The following is a 17,405-nucleotide window of genomic DNA, read 5'->3' on the forward strand; positions in this document are numbered from 1 at the left end:
TGTGTCCCAGCAAGGTGATTTTTGGCCAAAGGAAATTGCCCTGTGTTGTGAAATACTTGAGACACATTGTTATATTCAAGTCATGGCTCAGTGAAAAGTCAGCATGGACCCAGAGGGCAGAATTGAGAAAGGATTCTTGTTGTTGATGGATGTTTTGAAAACACGATGATTAAACACATAATTCAAAAAATAAAAGTCTGATATCTCCAAAACCTGAACAAGCCTTAAAAATATATACCATGGCAATCAAAAATAAATGCTAAAGGGAAGCAAAGAAGGAATTTCTTTGTTAATAAAATGAGTTTTGGGATCAAAGAGACCTCCTCAAACCCCTACTATGGGATTCAGTAATCATATAACCTTGAACAAGTACTTACCCTCTGTGCCTTCGTTTTCTCATCTGTAGAACAGGGATACACAATACTCTGACTTACGGTATGTGAAACTCTTAGCACTGTGCTGGACACATAGTTCAATAATAGAGTGTAGTGAATGGTAGTTTCAAACAAAAACGAAACAGCAGAGGGGATTAAATATGTTAGAAATCTATTTCTAACTCATGTACTAATAGAATTTTGCACTGTCTGATAACTAGAGAAAAGTCACAGTCCTTTGTGGCTATACTGGAAAAGTAATCCTATCAGCCATGTTCATTGGATCTTTGCAATTGCAGGTATCTATTTTTTAGAAACCATGATTGCATTCAGGTTTCAGAGAAGAAGCTTTGCAGTTTAGCCTACTACCTAAAGCCCGCATATCTAAGGAAACTCAGACATTTGGAATAGAATAAAATGTTCTTCACAACCTTGTGAAAGTCATCTTTGAAATCTTTGGAAACAACACAACAGCTATGTTTCGCTTTCTAACATATACAGTATTTTATTTTACTACATCTTATTTTCTGCATTCAAAAATTTGCAATCAAATAGTGAGATACAATAGGTTAGGACTATGACATTTTCTTTCCTTTCTTTCTGATCACAGGGAATTTAAAAAAACAGGTAACACAAAATCTGGACTTTCATGCCTCCATGAAAGCTTTTATTCATGCTGTGACTTAGATTTGAAGTGCCCTTTCCCCTTTTCTTCCCCAAAGTGAATACTCATTCATTCTTCAAGACTCAGCTCAAATATCATCTTTTTTTGTCATGGTTTTCCCAACTTGACCCTAACCTACCTACTGCTGACAGAATTAAACATTCCTTTCCTATGCCACCATAGCTCTTTCTTTCCATGTGACTAAAATATAGCAATCAACCATGAAAATAAATAAGTGGTATTTAGTCTTAAAGATATGTTACATTAGTGGTCCATAAATTAGTTAAGGTTAAACTGTGATAGCAACTAGACCCCCAAAAGTACAATACCACTAACAAATTAGAAGTTTATTTCTCTCTTATTTAACAGTCTAGAGTGGGTATTCCAGGTGAGGGGGCAGCTCTCCTCCATGTGGTCAGTCAAGGACTCAGGAGGAAGAGTACATTGTCAAACTAAATAACGAGAAAGAGAGAGAGGTACTCCTATTTAAAAATAAAAAGATATTTATTCATTCAGGAGCATGGCATTGCAACAGGAATACACATGCCATAGCAAACTATGTGCATATTCATGGAGGTAAAAAAAGACTAAGGTTTCCAAAGGAAAAATGAGGAGGATTACACATCATTATCTTCGGCTACAAAGATCAATAACAAGGGTGATGGCAGTCCAAGTCTGGACAGACAGTTGTTGGGCAGATGTCCTCGCAGAAGCATTTTTTTATGTAAGGCTGTGATGGCCTTTGTGTAAAGTTGCAGTTTCTGTAGAGTCTGAGATAGTTTTGTCATTAAGCATACAAGCATAAGAACTCTAGAGCCTCTTCTGGCTCTATTTGTCAGGGATTTTTTATAACACTAGTGACTCAGTTTTGATTTTGACAACATTCGGGCATGAAGGAGGCACATATGCCATCTTAACACCTTCCTGGTAGGACCCATGTCACTTCTACTCATACTCCACTAGAGAGAACTTATTCTCATGGCCACACATAATGCCAAGATGGGGCTGGGAAATGTAGACCCTGGTTTGGAAGTCACATCTGTTCCAGCTATGATCTTCTTACCAGAGGAGAGAACAAATTTTGGTGGAAAGCTTACAGCTCCTGCCACACTCCCATGAGGGCAGTGATTTTGCCTTATTCCTCCTCCACATATCCCCAATGTCCAATAGAGTCCTTCGTAATTTCAACCCTCTTACCACCCCCGAGGCCACCCTTAACACATTCACAGTGCCAACCCCAATGATGTATACTCCCCTTTCTGATTAATTCTGTCCCTTAATACTTACTATTACCTAACACATTGTATATTTCATTTATTTGATTTGTTACATTTCTATCTCCCCCACTAGGATGTAAGTTTCATGAAGGTAAGAAATTCTATTTGTTGGTGTCCCTATCTTATCTTTAGCACCTAGAAGAATGTCTGGCACATTAGAGTTACTGAATAGATAATTGTCAAATGAAAGACTAAACATAGCAACCTTTTTCCTTTGAAGGCTAACCTGTGTAGTGCTCTGAGCACTTCTTCTTGTACTAATCCCCCTGGTTCCTTCTAAAAACAAAACATTAAAAGCCTGTGTTATCAGTGCCCCCAATTGATTTTAATTAACTTCTCAGTCTAAATCATTTGAAAGATTTTTTTAGGGGACCAGATATGTTAACTCACAACCATGTATTCAAATCTGGGTATTGATTTAGCAACCTTAGATAATAAATCTATTTACAAAGATGATAATCAATGGGATGGAACTTTTAAAAATATAAAGCCACACACAAAGGACAAAAGAAGTACTTAAAACCAGTTCTTGTGTTTGTATAGAACACATACTTTACTCTCAAAGCCCAATGATAATCTGAGTTATAGGCAGCTGCTTCTGAGCTTTGACAAAGAATCTGCACAGAGTGCAGCTTGACTGTCTCAACAGTCCCAAGATGGGCCAGGGAAATGGTCCGGGTGACGTGTCCAGCTGAGATCACACAGGGCCTGCGTCCATGAGAAACTGCAGCTGCTAACATTCAAGTCACTGAAAGATAAGAGAAGTGCTGCTGGCCAGTCAGTCCACAGCACAAAGGGTCTTTCCAAACTGCCTCAGGGAAAGTCATTGCTATAGCTTGACTTGTCTCCCTAAATTCCTATGTTGAAATCTAATCCTCAGTGGGATGGTATTTGGAGATGGGACTTTTGAGAGGTGATTAGGTCATAAGGGTGGAGCCCTCATGAATGTTATTAGTGCCCTTCTGAGAAAAGACTTGAGAGCTAGCTTATGCCTTCCACCACATGAGGACATGGTGAGAAGTCAGCCGTCTGCAAACCAGGGAGTGGGCCCTCACCAGACATTGGACCTGCTGCCACCTTGATCCTGGACTTCTCAGCCTCCAGAACTGTAAGAAATAAATGTTTGTTGCTTAAGCCAGCCAGCCTATAGTAATTAGTTAAAGCAGTCCAAACTGACTAAGACAGTTGTCCTGGGCAGCTGAGAATCAAGAAGCTAAGACCTCACACTTTGCTGTTGGACCATGAGCTAGAGATGGGGTATATAAGCCTTGCCTATCATTGGCAACCACATAGACCCCACAAAAAAGACAAACAGCTCAATGAGGGGAAAGACAGATGTAAACTAGCATTTATTAAGCACCTACTGAATATCAAATACCATGCAGAGTGATTTACATACCTCATCTCTTTTACTCCTTACAACAACCTACCTAATTATAATTATTATGATAAACATATCACACTATTATCCACTTCAAAACACTATTTATTGAAGGCCTACTTAGAGCCCCGTACTGTACCTGGGACAGTGGAACATTAATTTCATTAATTCTTAAAAAGTACTGTGGGGTAGATATATTCTCCCTGTTTTATAGATGTAAACCTCCTAAAGCTCAGAGAGGTAAAGAAACTCACCAAGGTTCACCAAAGCCAGGAGACAAATGCCAATCTAAAAGTCTAAGCCTACGTTCCTTTGACTATGCCAAATTACTAAATAATGTAAATAGCAGGTTTCCTTCTAGTTTTAAGTCCCTAAAGCATCCGGCTATCATTGTCTGATAGCAATATCCCTGGGGACAGAGGCCAGGCAGGCAGTGCCAAAGAACTTCTTCTCAGCGGTCTGTTGATCCTTAGGGGAACTTTGGCATTAGTTGGCTGTACCTATGACAGAGAGATATGTTAGATACTTCACACCTGGGCATCCACTAAAGCCTCCTGCTTTCAGTTGTATGGTCTCTGATTACATTCAAAACAAGCTGGCAGGTTAATCATCCTAAAACCGAAGTGCTCCTGTCACTCCACTGCTCAACATGAAAGGGTTCCTGCTTTCATCATTAAATTCAGTTTCCTAAACCCAAACAATAAGAAGCTGCATAGTGTGACTGCAATAGTGAAACCTAACACACACTGTACATTTCGCATGTGCCAGGCATTGTCCTAGGCACTTTGGTTGTGTTAAGCCATGTAAACCCTATGATGTAGTGACTATTAATGTCACTCCATTTTCCAGAGCAAAAAACAGGCACAGAGCTTTGCATAGAACTTTCCACAAGCTTTCTTTGTAGACCCTGAGAAGGCACGATGTGTAGCTACTAAAGGAGTATCATGAAGAAAGCTTATGGAAAGTTCTATGCAAAGCTGTTCCTTCTGTGTAGTTACCACCTCTACACGGCCATAGCTAAGGATTAATTTGGGAGCAGAGGAAGGAGAATGTGTCCAAGTGGGGACCTGCCAGGTACTTCTGTGTCTGTTCATCACCACATCTGCCCATAATAACTTTCTTAGAGTAAGGACTACTGCTCTACCTCAGCCTTCCAAATTTCATGCTTGTTCCTTTTTTGCCAGCTGTAATCTAGAATGACATAGGAATAGAAATTATGGAAAACGCAGTTCCCATCTTAACCAAGTTGACATAATTCAGTGCATCAAGGAAATGAAGGAAGTGATGCACTGTCCATGTGCTCTCTATAAGAGAAGACCTCCAAGCAAAGGGAGCTGCAGGTGCCAAGGCCCAGAGATGGTGTATTGGTCCATTCTCACACTGCTAATAAAGACATACCTGAGACTGGATCATTTATAAAGGAAAGAGGTTTAATTGACTCACTGTTCAGCATGGCCAGGAAAGCCTCAGGAAACTTACAATCATGGCAGAAGAGGGAGCAAACACACCCAGTTTCACGTGATGATGGCAAGGAGAATTGCAGAGAGAAGGGGAGGAGGGGAAGCCCCTTATAAAATCATTAGATCTTGTGAGAATTCACACACTATCACGAGAACAGCATGGAGGTAACTGCTCCCACGATTCAATTATCTCCCACCAGGTCCCTCACACAACATGTGGGATTATGGGAACTGAGAATAAGCAAGTCCCTTCTGCCCATGACCCTGTAAAATCAAAAGCAAGTTAGTTACTTCCTAGACACAATGGGGGTACAGGCATTGGGTAAATACAGCCATTCCTAATGGGAGAAATTGGCCAAAATGAGGGGGCTATAAGTCCCACGCAAGTCTGAAATCCAGTGGGGGCAGTCAAATCTTAAAGCTCCAAAATGATCTCTTTTGTCTCCATGTCTCACATCCAGGTCACTCTAATACAAGAGATAGGTTCCCACAGTTCTTGGGCAGCTCCAACCCTGTGGCCTTGCAGGGTACAGCCTCCTTCCTGACTGCTTCCATGGGCTGGCATTGAGTGTCTGTGGCTATTCCAGGTGCATGGTGTGAGCTGTGGGTTGATCTACCATTCTGGTGTCTGGAGGACACTGGCCCTCTTCTCACAACTTCACTAGGCAGTGCCCCAGTAGGGACTCTGTGGGGGGGCTCTGACCCCATATTTCCCTTCTGCACTGCCCTAGCAGAGGTTCTCCATCAAGGCTCTGCCCCTGCAGCAAACTTCTGCCTAGACATCCAGGTGTTTCCATACATCCTCTGAAATCTAGGCAGATGTTCTCAAACCTCAATTCTTGACTTCTGTGTACCCACAGGCCCAACACCACATGTAACCAACCAAGGCCTGGGGCTTGCACCCTCCAAAGCAATGTCCTGAGCTGTACCTTGGCCCCTTTTAGCCACAGCTGGAGCTGAATCAGCTGGGATGCAAGGCACTTTGTTCTGAGGCTGCATAGAGGAGAGGGGGCCCTGGGCCCAGCCCAGTAAACCATTTTTCCATCCTAGGCCTTTGGACCTATGATGGGAGGGGCTGCTGTGAAGGTCACTGACATGCCCTGGAGACATTTTCTCCATTGTCTTCATGATTAACTTTTGGCTCCTTTTTACTTATGCAAATTTCTGCAGCAGGCTTGAATTTCCCCCCAGAAAATTGACTTTTCTTTTCCATTAAATTGACTTTTCTTTTCTATTACATCATCAGGCTACAAACTTTTATGCTCTCCTTCTTCTTGAACCCTTTGCCTCTTAGAAATTTCTTCTGCCAGATACCCTAAATCATCTCTCTCATGTTCAAAGTTCCATAGATCTCTGAGGCAGGGACAAAATGCCACCAGCCTATTTGCATAGCAAGAGTGAACTTTACTCCAGTTCCCAACAAATTCCTCACCTCCACCTGAGACTACCTCAGCCTGGACTTCATTGTCCATATCACTATCAGCATTTTGATCAAAGCCATTCAACAAGTCTCTAGGAAGTTCCAAACTTTCCCACATCTTCCTGTCTTCTGAGCCCTCCAAGTCTCTAGGAAGTTCCAAACTTTCCCACATTTTCCTGTCTTTCCCTGCCTGTTACCCAATTCCAAAGTCACTTCCACATTTTCAGGTATCTTTACAGCAGTGCCGCACTCTCTGCAGAACCAATTTACTATACTAATCTGTTCTCACACTACTAATAAAGACCTACCAAAGACTGGGAAATTTATACAGGAAAGAGTTTTAATTGACTCACAGTTCAGCATGACTGGGAAGACCTCAGGAAACTTACAATCATGGCAGAAGGGGAAGCAAATACTCCTGCTTTACATGGTGGCAGCAAGGAGAAGTGCAGGGCAAAGCAGGGTTAAGGAAGCCCCTTATAAAACCATCAGCTCTCATGAGAACTCACTCACTATCATAAGAACAGCATGGAGGTAACCATCCCCATGATTCAATTATCTCCTAGTAGGTCCCTCCCACGACATGTGGGGATTATAGGAACTACAATTCAAGATGAGATTTGGGTGGGGACACAGCCAAACCATATCAGGTGGGATTGCACTTGGCATGATAAAAGTAATGGGACATTACTCAGGCTATTTAACTTTCATGGTTTGGCAGGAAACATTTGATTATTTACAGAATGCTTTAATGTACCTGTAAGCAATACTAGGATACTTGTGGTTGAAAACTACAGCCTAGAATATAACATAGTGAGTACTCAATAAATGATTGCTGAATGAATGAAAAATATCATAGTGGTCCTATTTTTGGTTTTGTTTTTCTTCTGCTCAATATTCAACTCCTTTTCCTATTTGTGGGTAATTCTCAGTAGTGTGGAATATTAATGCCTTTTTAACAGGATAAAAAGATCTCTGAGGAATTACTAGGCACTGGCCTTAATTAAACACTAAATCCTAGGACCCAGAACCTACTGCAGTCCAGCAGGTAGAGTAAGGGTTTATAGAAGTCAAGTGATAAATGAAATTTTAATTCAATTTTCATTGTAAGCTCTGTGGAAACATCAACTCCATCCTGGAATTTCTGAATATAGTCCCGGAAACATGATATCAGGCACTCACATTGGCTTCCACACACTGGCTTCCTAATCTGTGAAGAAAGAGCCAAGCAGGAAAGGCCAAGAAACGCCCCTGCAGTCCCCCTCCCCCAGCAAAATGTATATGAAAAGCCCTTTCACATCCCTGGAGGCAGAAATTACCGAGAATACTATCTTCATCAAAGAATGACAAAATGCAGAAATAGTGATTCCCACCACATCCTCCCTACCTGCCGGATTCCACAACTCTGGGGTGCCATTTACATATGGAATATAATGTGATTGACTCTGTTGGAGCTATTTGGTGCAGTAACCCCACAAAGGCCCTTTAATTATCTAGTATATGAGTCAGCATTCTCCCAAGAAACAGAACCAATAGGATATATATAGACACATAAGAGGAGATTTATTATTGAAGTTGCCTCACACAATTATGGAAGCCAAGAAGTTCTATGATATGCTGTCTGAAAGCTGAAGAACCAGGAATGCTAGTGGTGTAATTCAGTCTAAGTCCAAAGTCCTGAAAACAAGGAGAGCTGATGATGTAATTCCCAGTCTGAAGCCAAAGGCGCAAGAACCAGGACTACTGATATCTGGGGGCAGGAGAAGATGGATGCACCAGACCAAGCAAAGAGAGATTATTCACCCTTCCTCTGCCTTTTTGTTCTATTTTGGCCATCTACAGATTAGATGACACCTACCCTCACTGGTGAGGGTGGGATCTTCTTTACTCAGTCTACCTATTCAAATGCTAATCTCTTCCAGGAACACCTTCACAGATACACCCAGAAATAATGTTTACACCAGATATTTGGGCATCCCTTAGCCCAGTCAAGGTGACACATGAAATTACCCATCCTATCTAGTTTGGCTGATATAGTAGATAAAAGATAATTTGGAACGATGCTACACTGCTAAAATTGTCAGTGACACCTAGAGTAAGAGGTAAAACATTGTAGATGATCAGAATCACTGGTTCTCTGGAAGAAAGCAAAACCTTCTCCCTATCAGAATGTGGAGAATCTGTGATTTTTCCACCTTCATTCTACATTTGGGAAAAATCAAGACAGAGAGGAAAGTGACCCATCCAGGTTCACAAAACCATCAAGCAGAGATGGGTCTAAAGTCCCTTCCCTGCAGTGAAAGCAACTAGAGTTCAGCAAGTTCACACTAAGGTAGAAGATGCAAGCTTTGTAGACTTTGAGCCATGGCTAGAAGAGAAAATGCTTCCTGGGAAAGACAAAAGAGAGACACAAAGGAAAAACTAGAAATTGACTGTTGGCCGTAAGTGATACTTGGGATGCAATTTCTTCCCAAATCTGACGTCATTTGGGAGCTTATTTTCAATTGAATGTTGTTTTTAGAATCAGTTGAGGCTAGTATCAAGGGAACACAATTGACAGATGCCTTTTCCTTTTTAGTTTCCAAAAAAGCAGGTGGCTGCAGCCAATTCCCCAGGTGCCCAAGTTTGCATTCTAAAGTTATCTGGGTTTGGGAACAGCCCCAATCCCAAAGACTCATCATCTGCATAGGGAGATGATTCAGTCCACTGACACTGGCCATAACCATTTAAGAGCATTTTATTATGTGGTCCAACTGTACATCAGGGACTTGGCCAATATGTAAAGGAATTTTTTTTTAGGATTAGCCCCCCTTGCTTCTGAAAATAAGTAGAACATTTGACATATTCTCTTAACCACCTGGGCCCTGAGATAGAATTTTATGATGTACTTTATAAAATACAAGTCTTAGAAATAACACACTACATTTGCAACTAAGGATCTATTCAGAACCCCTGGCAAATGCACTCTGAAGGTCAAAAGGATAATTAAGGAAAAGGAAGAGTTTGCAGGGGGCGTTCAGAGGTTACACCTGAATGGAAAGAGAAACTTAGCTAGGATTTCTGTGAAGTTTTGATGAGACTCAAAAAATTCTAACAGCATGTTCTAAAGCCAGTGGGCTCTAGCTGTTTCCTGCTTTGTTGGGGAAGTGAAGTTGGGAACCAATGTTAGCATCAATAGTTACCATCACCCTAGAAAGAAAACTGCTTACTGTATTAGTCCATTCTCACACTGCTGATAAAGAAATACTCAAGACTGGGTAATTTATAAAGAAAAAAAGGTTTAATAGATTCACAGTTCCACGTGGCTGAGAAAGCCTCACAATCATGGTGGAAGGTGAAAGGCACATCTTACATAGCAGCAGGCAAGAGGAAATGAGAGCCAAGCAAAAGGGGTTTCCCCTTGTAAAACCATCAGCTGTTGTAAGACTTATTCACTACCACGAGAACAGTATGAGGGAAACCGCCCCCATAATTAATTATCTCCCACCAGATTCCTCCCACAACACGTGGGAATTATGGGAGCTACAATTCAAGATGAGATTTGGGTGGGGACACAGCCAAACCGTATCACTTACTTTGCAGTAAATTGCCTTTTGATTGTAGCTACATTAGGTTGTGGAGAATCTTAGGGAAGCAAAGAGTAGCTCCCAAACAGAATGTGCCTTCACCTTTTCTGGCTTCAATTGCTGCTTTGTTTGCAGCTTGCTTCCTGCCCAGCTCATATCCCACCTTCTACTATGAATATCTGCGTCCATGAGTAACCTGTGTAAAGCCAGAAGGTCTCATGACCATGTATCTATAAGATGCCACATCAGAGGAACATTGGTCTCACTCTGAAAGCTTTAGGTAATAATGGAGAGTTTCACTGTTGGTTTTGTCAAAAGCACAACACCAGACACTGAACAGCACCCCATCCAGAAATCCTTTGGAAAAATCACCTTGAAGCACTTTCACTCTCCTCCCAGTTTCATCCTCACGGAAAATGCGTTAAGTCCATCCCCTCCCTCCCTCTCTCCCCTACCCCCTGCACTCAGGCCTTTCTCCAGTTTGTTGCCAGCTCAGTCTCAAACCACTCATGCCTCCTTAACCGCCCCACTACAGCAGTCTCTGTGGGAAACGTAGTCTGGGTCCCTGCTCTGCTTTTTCTCCCTTGTGAAGCAGCCATCTTTTTATCCTGCCATCTCTCTGCCTGAGCATAAGCTCCACGAGACCAGGACTGTGTCTAACTGCTTTCTCCATCCCCTGTGGCCTGCACAGCAATTTGTGTATAATAAAAGCACCATGAATGTTTGTGTTGCAACAAAGTCATGAAGCAATGGAGACGGGGGTTTCTCTGCTTGCCTCTCTTAAAACTCTGACCATTAGCAGTACCTGTCCCAGTCTCACCCAAAGTCTACCAGCTACCAGGTATACTAGCTTCCTAGGTCTCCCATAACAAATCACCATAAACTTATGTGGCTTAAAGCAACAGAAATATATTCTCTCACAGTTCTAGAGGCTAGACATGCTAAATTAGGGTACTGTCAGCACTGTACTCCCTCCCAAGGCTCTAGGGGAAAATTCTTCCTTGCCTCTCCTGGCTCCTGACGGCCCCAGGAGCACCTTGGCTTGTGACAGTATGCCTCCAATCTCTGCCTCCCTCTTCACATGGCCTTCTCTTCTGTGTCTTCACCTGGTTTTCCTATAAGCACACCATATTTAGGGCCCACCCTAACCGAGTATGACCTCATCCTAACCTAAGCAACAACATCTGCAAAGACCCTATTTCCAAATTCTGAGTTTCAGGTGGACATGAATTTTGTGGGGACAACCTAATATAATAGGAAACAAAAACAATGTTTTGAGGTGGTCAGATCAAATTATGCTTTGTTGTTCATGATCTACATGGGTGATGCCATATAGTGGAGCTCTCGCCTTGTTGGTCAAGGAGTAGCTAATTGTTTCAACAAATATACATTTTATCTAGTACATTCTTACAGAAGAAATTTCTATCCCCTGCATCTCTAGGCATTGCTAGAATAGGTTTGCATCCCATGTTTTTCCATCCCAAATGCTGCAGAAGCCACAGTTACCATGTCCTGTCTGCTGAGGCAGAAGCAGATTTAGGTTTGGTGCCGCCTGACATGGATATGATTTGTTCCTGTGGAGGTCCACCTAGAGAAAAAGAATACAAAATGGTAAATACAAAATTAGGTTCAAGAGTGAATATTTATTTAGAATGAGAAAATAAATCACCAAAGTTTATACATTTTTAAAGGCTGACAAATATAAAATCCCAAATGTTTATTTGTAAGTTTTTCCCATTTTTGGCTGTGTCTTGTTCACCTTTTGACATGACAGCAATTTTATTGTATTTTCTGCAGAAGGAACAGAAAATTGAACTCTTCTTCCTCTAGTGTGGACTTTTGAAATTTGTTTTCATTGTGGATCCTTTAGAAAAAGTTTCAGCTCCACAAGTTGTTACTGGGAATGTCATGGAAAATTTCAGGATTATCATCAAAGTCAGAAAAAAAAAACTCTATACAGTTTTTTTCATAGATGAGCTGTAAGATTTTTAGAGCATGTCAAGTTTTATTGTGTGTGACCAACCTTAAATACTTTTTGAGTTGATGACATTGATTAACTAGCTTGACACTGATGTCCTTATATGGTATATAAAGAGTTTTATGTTATTTTTTCTTTAAAAAAAAAACTGTCTTTTACCACATCGAGTTGAATGAAATTACTGCTCATTTCAACAGGACACAATGAATTCATCAAAATAAAGCTACTGTTGACCTTTTTGTGTTTTCTGTTGAGAGCATAAATTATCTTATTCTTTGCCATAATTTTTATTTCCTTTTTGCTTTTGTGCTTTCTGTCTAGAAGTGTCTTGCTTCTCATCATCATCTTTTTACCTCTGTTGTCATTTCATTCTATTTTCTAATTCTTTTCTTATCTTCATAATTTTGACCAACAGAGATTTTAGTTATTTTTGTGATATAATAAGAGAGCTTTGACATTTAAAGTTTCAGCCAGTATTCTTTTTTTTTCAGTTTACCCTTTTGGCTTCCACTGAAATAGTTCTGTCTCATAAAACTTGATTTCATGTATAATCAATAATTCTGAAAAAAGATACAAAATTAATCTAAAATTGAGATATAGCAAGAAAAATTCAAATCACTTTTAAATTATCTCTAGTTTTTTAGCTACATAGTTATACTATTAAATTGTTCTTAAACAGTATAAAGGGACTTGTTGATGAGCATGTACAGAAATGTTGCCACTGAAACACCTGTCTCACAAAGCTGTATCACTGCATTCGTGATAATTTTAGGTTCCGTTTCTTCTGGATCCAAATCACACTTCGTGAGAACCAGATGTGTCAGATATATCATTAAGACAGTCCAGATGCTCTAAGATACGGCTTGACAGTTTGGGATGCATAAGACATGAGACCTCACACTGAGGTACTCGCTATTGGTAATACTGATACAGGTCTGTGCCCTGTGAATACAGGAATGCTCATCAAAAAAACAACAACTCTATTTCATGCAACTAATGCTGGGAGCACTTTTAATTGCACACACTGCCTTGTTTAATATACTTCTTGTGGATGGGAACTTCCATTTTGACTAGGTGCCAAGGAGAACCAAATCCACCACTTAGAATTTTAAACATCTGATCTTTATAGGCATTTTCCACAAACTAGCTTCTGATCCCTTTTTGTTTCTCCTCCTGTATTCATGTATTCCTGCTGCCATAGAATAGCAGACACGTTCATATTGGGATCCTGCCTCTGGCTTTGCCAGAGCACAGTGGGTGGTAGAAATGGTTTTGGAAGACTTTTCTACCACAAGATGTCTATCACAACTTAACTATGAATGGAGGAGACAGTGATTCACATCAATAAATCTCATGAAACTCAAACCAAATGCATCCCCACTCAACTTCGCCTCACCAAATTCCAGCAATGCCCACAGCCTTCCAGTGCCAGCAAATACAAGAGGAAGTGTGACATATTAGAAGTTGGAGTAGAGAGGCAATGGCCTGAGCTAACTTAAGTAATGCCTTACTTTTGAACATTGTACACACACATTTATATGACTATGCAAAGGCATTGCTGGAGCCCTTCTCAGAGCCTTGGAAGACACCTATACAAGTGAGAAACCCTAAAGCTTAAGTGTCATTAGTCTCAGGGTAAATCCACCCCTGCTTGGCAGTCATAAACACTCTTCTTCACTTGGATTGCAAGAGAAAATTAGACCCTCAGGCCACTCCTTACCTGGCCTAAGGTTTATCTACAAAGTTCTCTTACATGTTAAATCATTGGGATGTATTACGTATTAGGAGGCAGTAAAATTCTTCACTCTTTGCTGCTCAATATATATTCTGGATTTTTTATAAATGACAGCATGATGTGATCACACCCAATATGTTTGATCTACACTACTCTGCTACCATACACTTCCCAACCCTCATCACCTCCAAGGAGGTGTCGTCTTACGGACTCTCTGGAATGAAGACCGTGCCATGGAGCATGGAGGTAAGAAGTTTTAAAGCACCATTTCGAGGCATTTATTGACTCTCTACTAGGTGCCACATGCTGTTGCACATGCTGGAAATAGAAGACTAAACAAGTCCCTGCTCTCAGGAAGCTTACATTTTATTGGTGTCGGGGGGAAGGATAAACAATAAACAAGCAAACAAACATCAAGTAAAGATAAGTAAAATGTGGAAAAAATAGAACTTGGAAATTAGAGGGGGTTGTGGGAAGGCAGGGTTGCTACATCACAGAGTGTAATCAGAGAAGGTCTCTCTGAGGAGATGACCTCTCATTTGAAATGAGACATGATTTAAAAGAAGGCAGCCATAAATAAGCAGATATAAGGGTATTTGTGCTATAGAAAACAGCAAGTAAAAAGGTCCTGAGGCAGAAATGAGGTTGATACAGTCAAACAACAGAAAGCAAGCCAGGCAGACCAGGGTAAAGTAGGGAAGAGGGATAGCAAATGACCTCAGGGGCAGGTCCTAGGGAGCCATAATATAGACTGGAATTTATTCTGAGAGTGATGAGGAGCCTCTGGGAGGGTCTTGAACAGGAGAATGACATGGTTGGCTTATGTTTTCAAGGGTCACTTTGACTGCCACACAGAGGCTTGATCACAGAGAAGCGAGAACAGAAATGGGGCCATCAGCTATGTGACTATTTCAGGGGCCCAGTAGATCACGATGGCTTAAACCTACAGAAAGTGATTTTACCGAACTATCCTCACTTAATGATCAGGAGTTGGCTTATGTTCTGCCCACAAAGTGCCCTACCTGTTCAGCCACTGACACTTAAGGTGGTGACAGGAGAGACAGAGGGGAGAGCCTACCTGATGCAGGAATAAGCAATGTCGAGAAATCCAAGGTGACTCCTAGGTGTCTGGCCTGAGCACGTGGGTGAATTACAGTGCCCTATTATTAAACGGGGAGGACCAAGAGATAAGTTGTGGGGCAAAGCAGTCGTAAATCAAAAGTTTTGCTTTGGCCATGATGAGCTTGAATGTTTCTTAGACATCAAATGCCAAGTAGGTAGTTGATATTGTAATAAAACATCTTGGTCGGGTGTGGTGGCTCACTCCTGTAACCCCAAACACACCCTACAGGCACAGAGAGGCTGATGCAGGAAGATTGACTGAGGCCAAGAGTTTGAGACCAGCTTGAGCAACATGGCAAGAGCCCAGCTCTACAGTTTTGTTTTGTTTTGTCTTGTTTTTTAAGTGAGGCACAGTGGGGTCAGACTGTAGTCCCAGCTACTCAGAAGGCTGAGGTGGGAAGATCACTTGAAACCAGGAGTTTGAGGCTGCACTGAACTATGATAGCACCACTGCCCTCTAGCTTGGGCAACAGAGCGAGACTTTGTCTCTAAAAATAAAAAATAAAAAAAAAAATAAAGAATCTGATTCCAAGTTTTACATTTGACCACTGACAGATTTCAGGCCCTGCCCTCCATCTTTTGTGCTTGTCCCACATCTGTGCAAACTGATAGAAAGATTGGGTACTTGGTCTGCAAGACCTAAACACCAGTCTGCTGCTCCACTCCTTTCTTTCCCTCCAACCCAGGCCTCCTTCTTTAGAGCTAAAGGAACCTTTGCAGTTTGAGCTTAGCTATCCATTAAGCTTCTAAGTTGAGATTCTACTCCTGTGGTTGGCCTGAGTTGTGGGTTCAGGGCTCTGCCTGGGTCACTGTTCCTGAGTTAAGATCTGTGGCCCCGCCCAGCATCCCAGTCCTGAACCAGGTGAGAGTTCACCCCTAATCCCCAACCCAGGGTTCGGGCCCTGGTGACCTGACCCAGGGTCCTTCCTACTTTCAATGATATCCTCCCTAGGGCCAGATCTTATCCCTGAACCCCTGCAGTGGTCCAGTGACATATGAACACCACCCTCTTATCGGATTCACATGTGCTGACTCCCATAAGGTCCCCCCTTCTTGGACCCAAAGTAGCAAGAAGTAAAACTTCACCCCTATTATAGCATTTAGCACTTTGTGTCCTCAGTTTTAGATGTGTCTGTCTCTCTTGCTAGGGTATTCCCTTAGCCATCTTAGGGAAGCACGTGCATGCACACACACACACACACACACACACACACACACACCCTACAGGCACAGAGCAGGCCATCAGGAACTGTTTACTGAATAAATACAGAAAGTCCTGGGCACTAGGTGAGAAGATTGGAAAGGCTTGGTGGAATAGTCACAGAAGAATTCATTTTATTTTGACAACGAGGACATGTGTGGTAAAGGGAAAACTAAGTCATTCCTTTCTTCAAAAGTAAATACATTTTGAAAAGTTTCAGGAATGATAAAAATTCCTCAGTAGAGTCAGGCTTCCACTTTAAAAAGTCAGATTTCCTTTCTTCTTAAAGCAAAAACTAAGTAAATAAAGAAAAGATTTACATATGAGGCAAGATTTGAACATGAACCTCTTTTGCTTTGGTTCTGGGTGATGAGAACGAGGGGCTTTACAAACAATGCCCAAACCATGAAATGTTTAGAATTGTAGGAACTTTGGGTTTCTGTTCTTGCCTGCAAAATAAAGGAAAAAAAGTAGAGGGTCTCACGATAGCACATTGACTTACTCAAGGTCCCATTGACTGGGACCTGCATATTGGCCACTGCATAGTGTCTCTTAGAAAATCAGAGGGTATGCTATAGCTATTCCAGCATGGGCTTTGGAATTAAAAAGACCTGGGTTTGGATCCCAGCTCTGCTATTTGCTAACTGTGTGACACTGAGCAACTCCCTGAGCCTTAATTTCCTCCTCCATAAAATAGTTATGACAAGGACATAGAAAATTATACTAAAAATGCCTAGTACCCAGTGCTTTTTTTCCTGGCCCCTAGAACATTGATCGTTACCTGAGGGGGTGCAAAGCAGTTCTGAGCATTTTGGGTTCAGAAATGTTGCACTCCCATTGATATGATTTGGCTATGTCCCCACCAAAATCTTATCTTGAATTGTAGTTCCCATAATTTCCATGTGTGGTGAGAGCGACCTGGTAGGAGGCAATTGAATCATGGGGGCAGTTTCCCCCATGTGGTTCTTACAGTAGTGAGTAAGTTCACTTAAGATCTGATGATCTTATAAAGTGCTTTCCTCTTTGCTCGGCTGTCATTCTTCTTCTCATTCTGCTCTCATTCTGCCACCATGAGAAGAAGGACATGTTTGCTTCCCCTTTCACCATGATGGTAATTTTCCTGAGGCCTCCCCAGCCCTGTGGAACTGTGAGTTAATTAAACCTCCTTCCTTTATAAATTATCCAGTCTTGGGTATGTCCTTATAGCAGCATGAGAATGGACTAATA

At 41.6% G+C, this 17,405-nt stretch overlaps 1 long non-coding RNA gene across 1 annotated transcript in view; it reads right to left on the bottom strand.

Annotated features, from left to right (window-relative positions):
- The window catches only part of LOC134758492 (uncharacterized), a 107,455-nt gene that overhangs the window by 61,933 nt on the left and 28,117 nt on the right, over positions 1-17,405 (bottom strand). The window contains exon 2 of the long non-coding RNA XR_010133718.1: positions 11,649-11,730. This is a non-coding gene — a long non-coding RNA (uncharacterized lncRNA). The remainder of the gene's footprint in view (positions 1-11,648; positions 11,731-17,405) is intronic.

This window comes from Gorilla gorilla, chromosome 1 (assembly GCF_029281585.2).
Source record: "Gorilla gorilla gorilla isolate KB3781 chromosome 1, NHGRI_mGorGor1-v2.1_pri, whole genome shotgun sequence".
Taxonomy (NCBI): domain Eukaryota; kingdom Metazoa; phylum Chordata; class Mammalia; order Primates; family Hominidae; genus Gorilla; species Gorilla gorilla.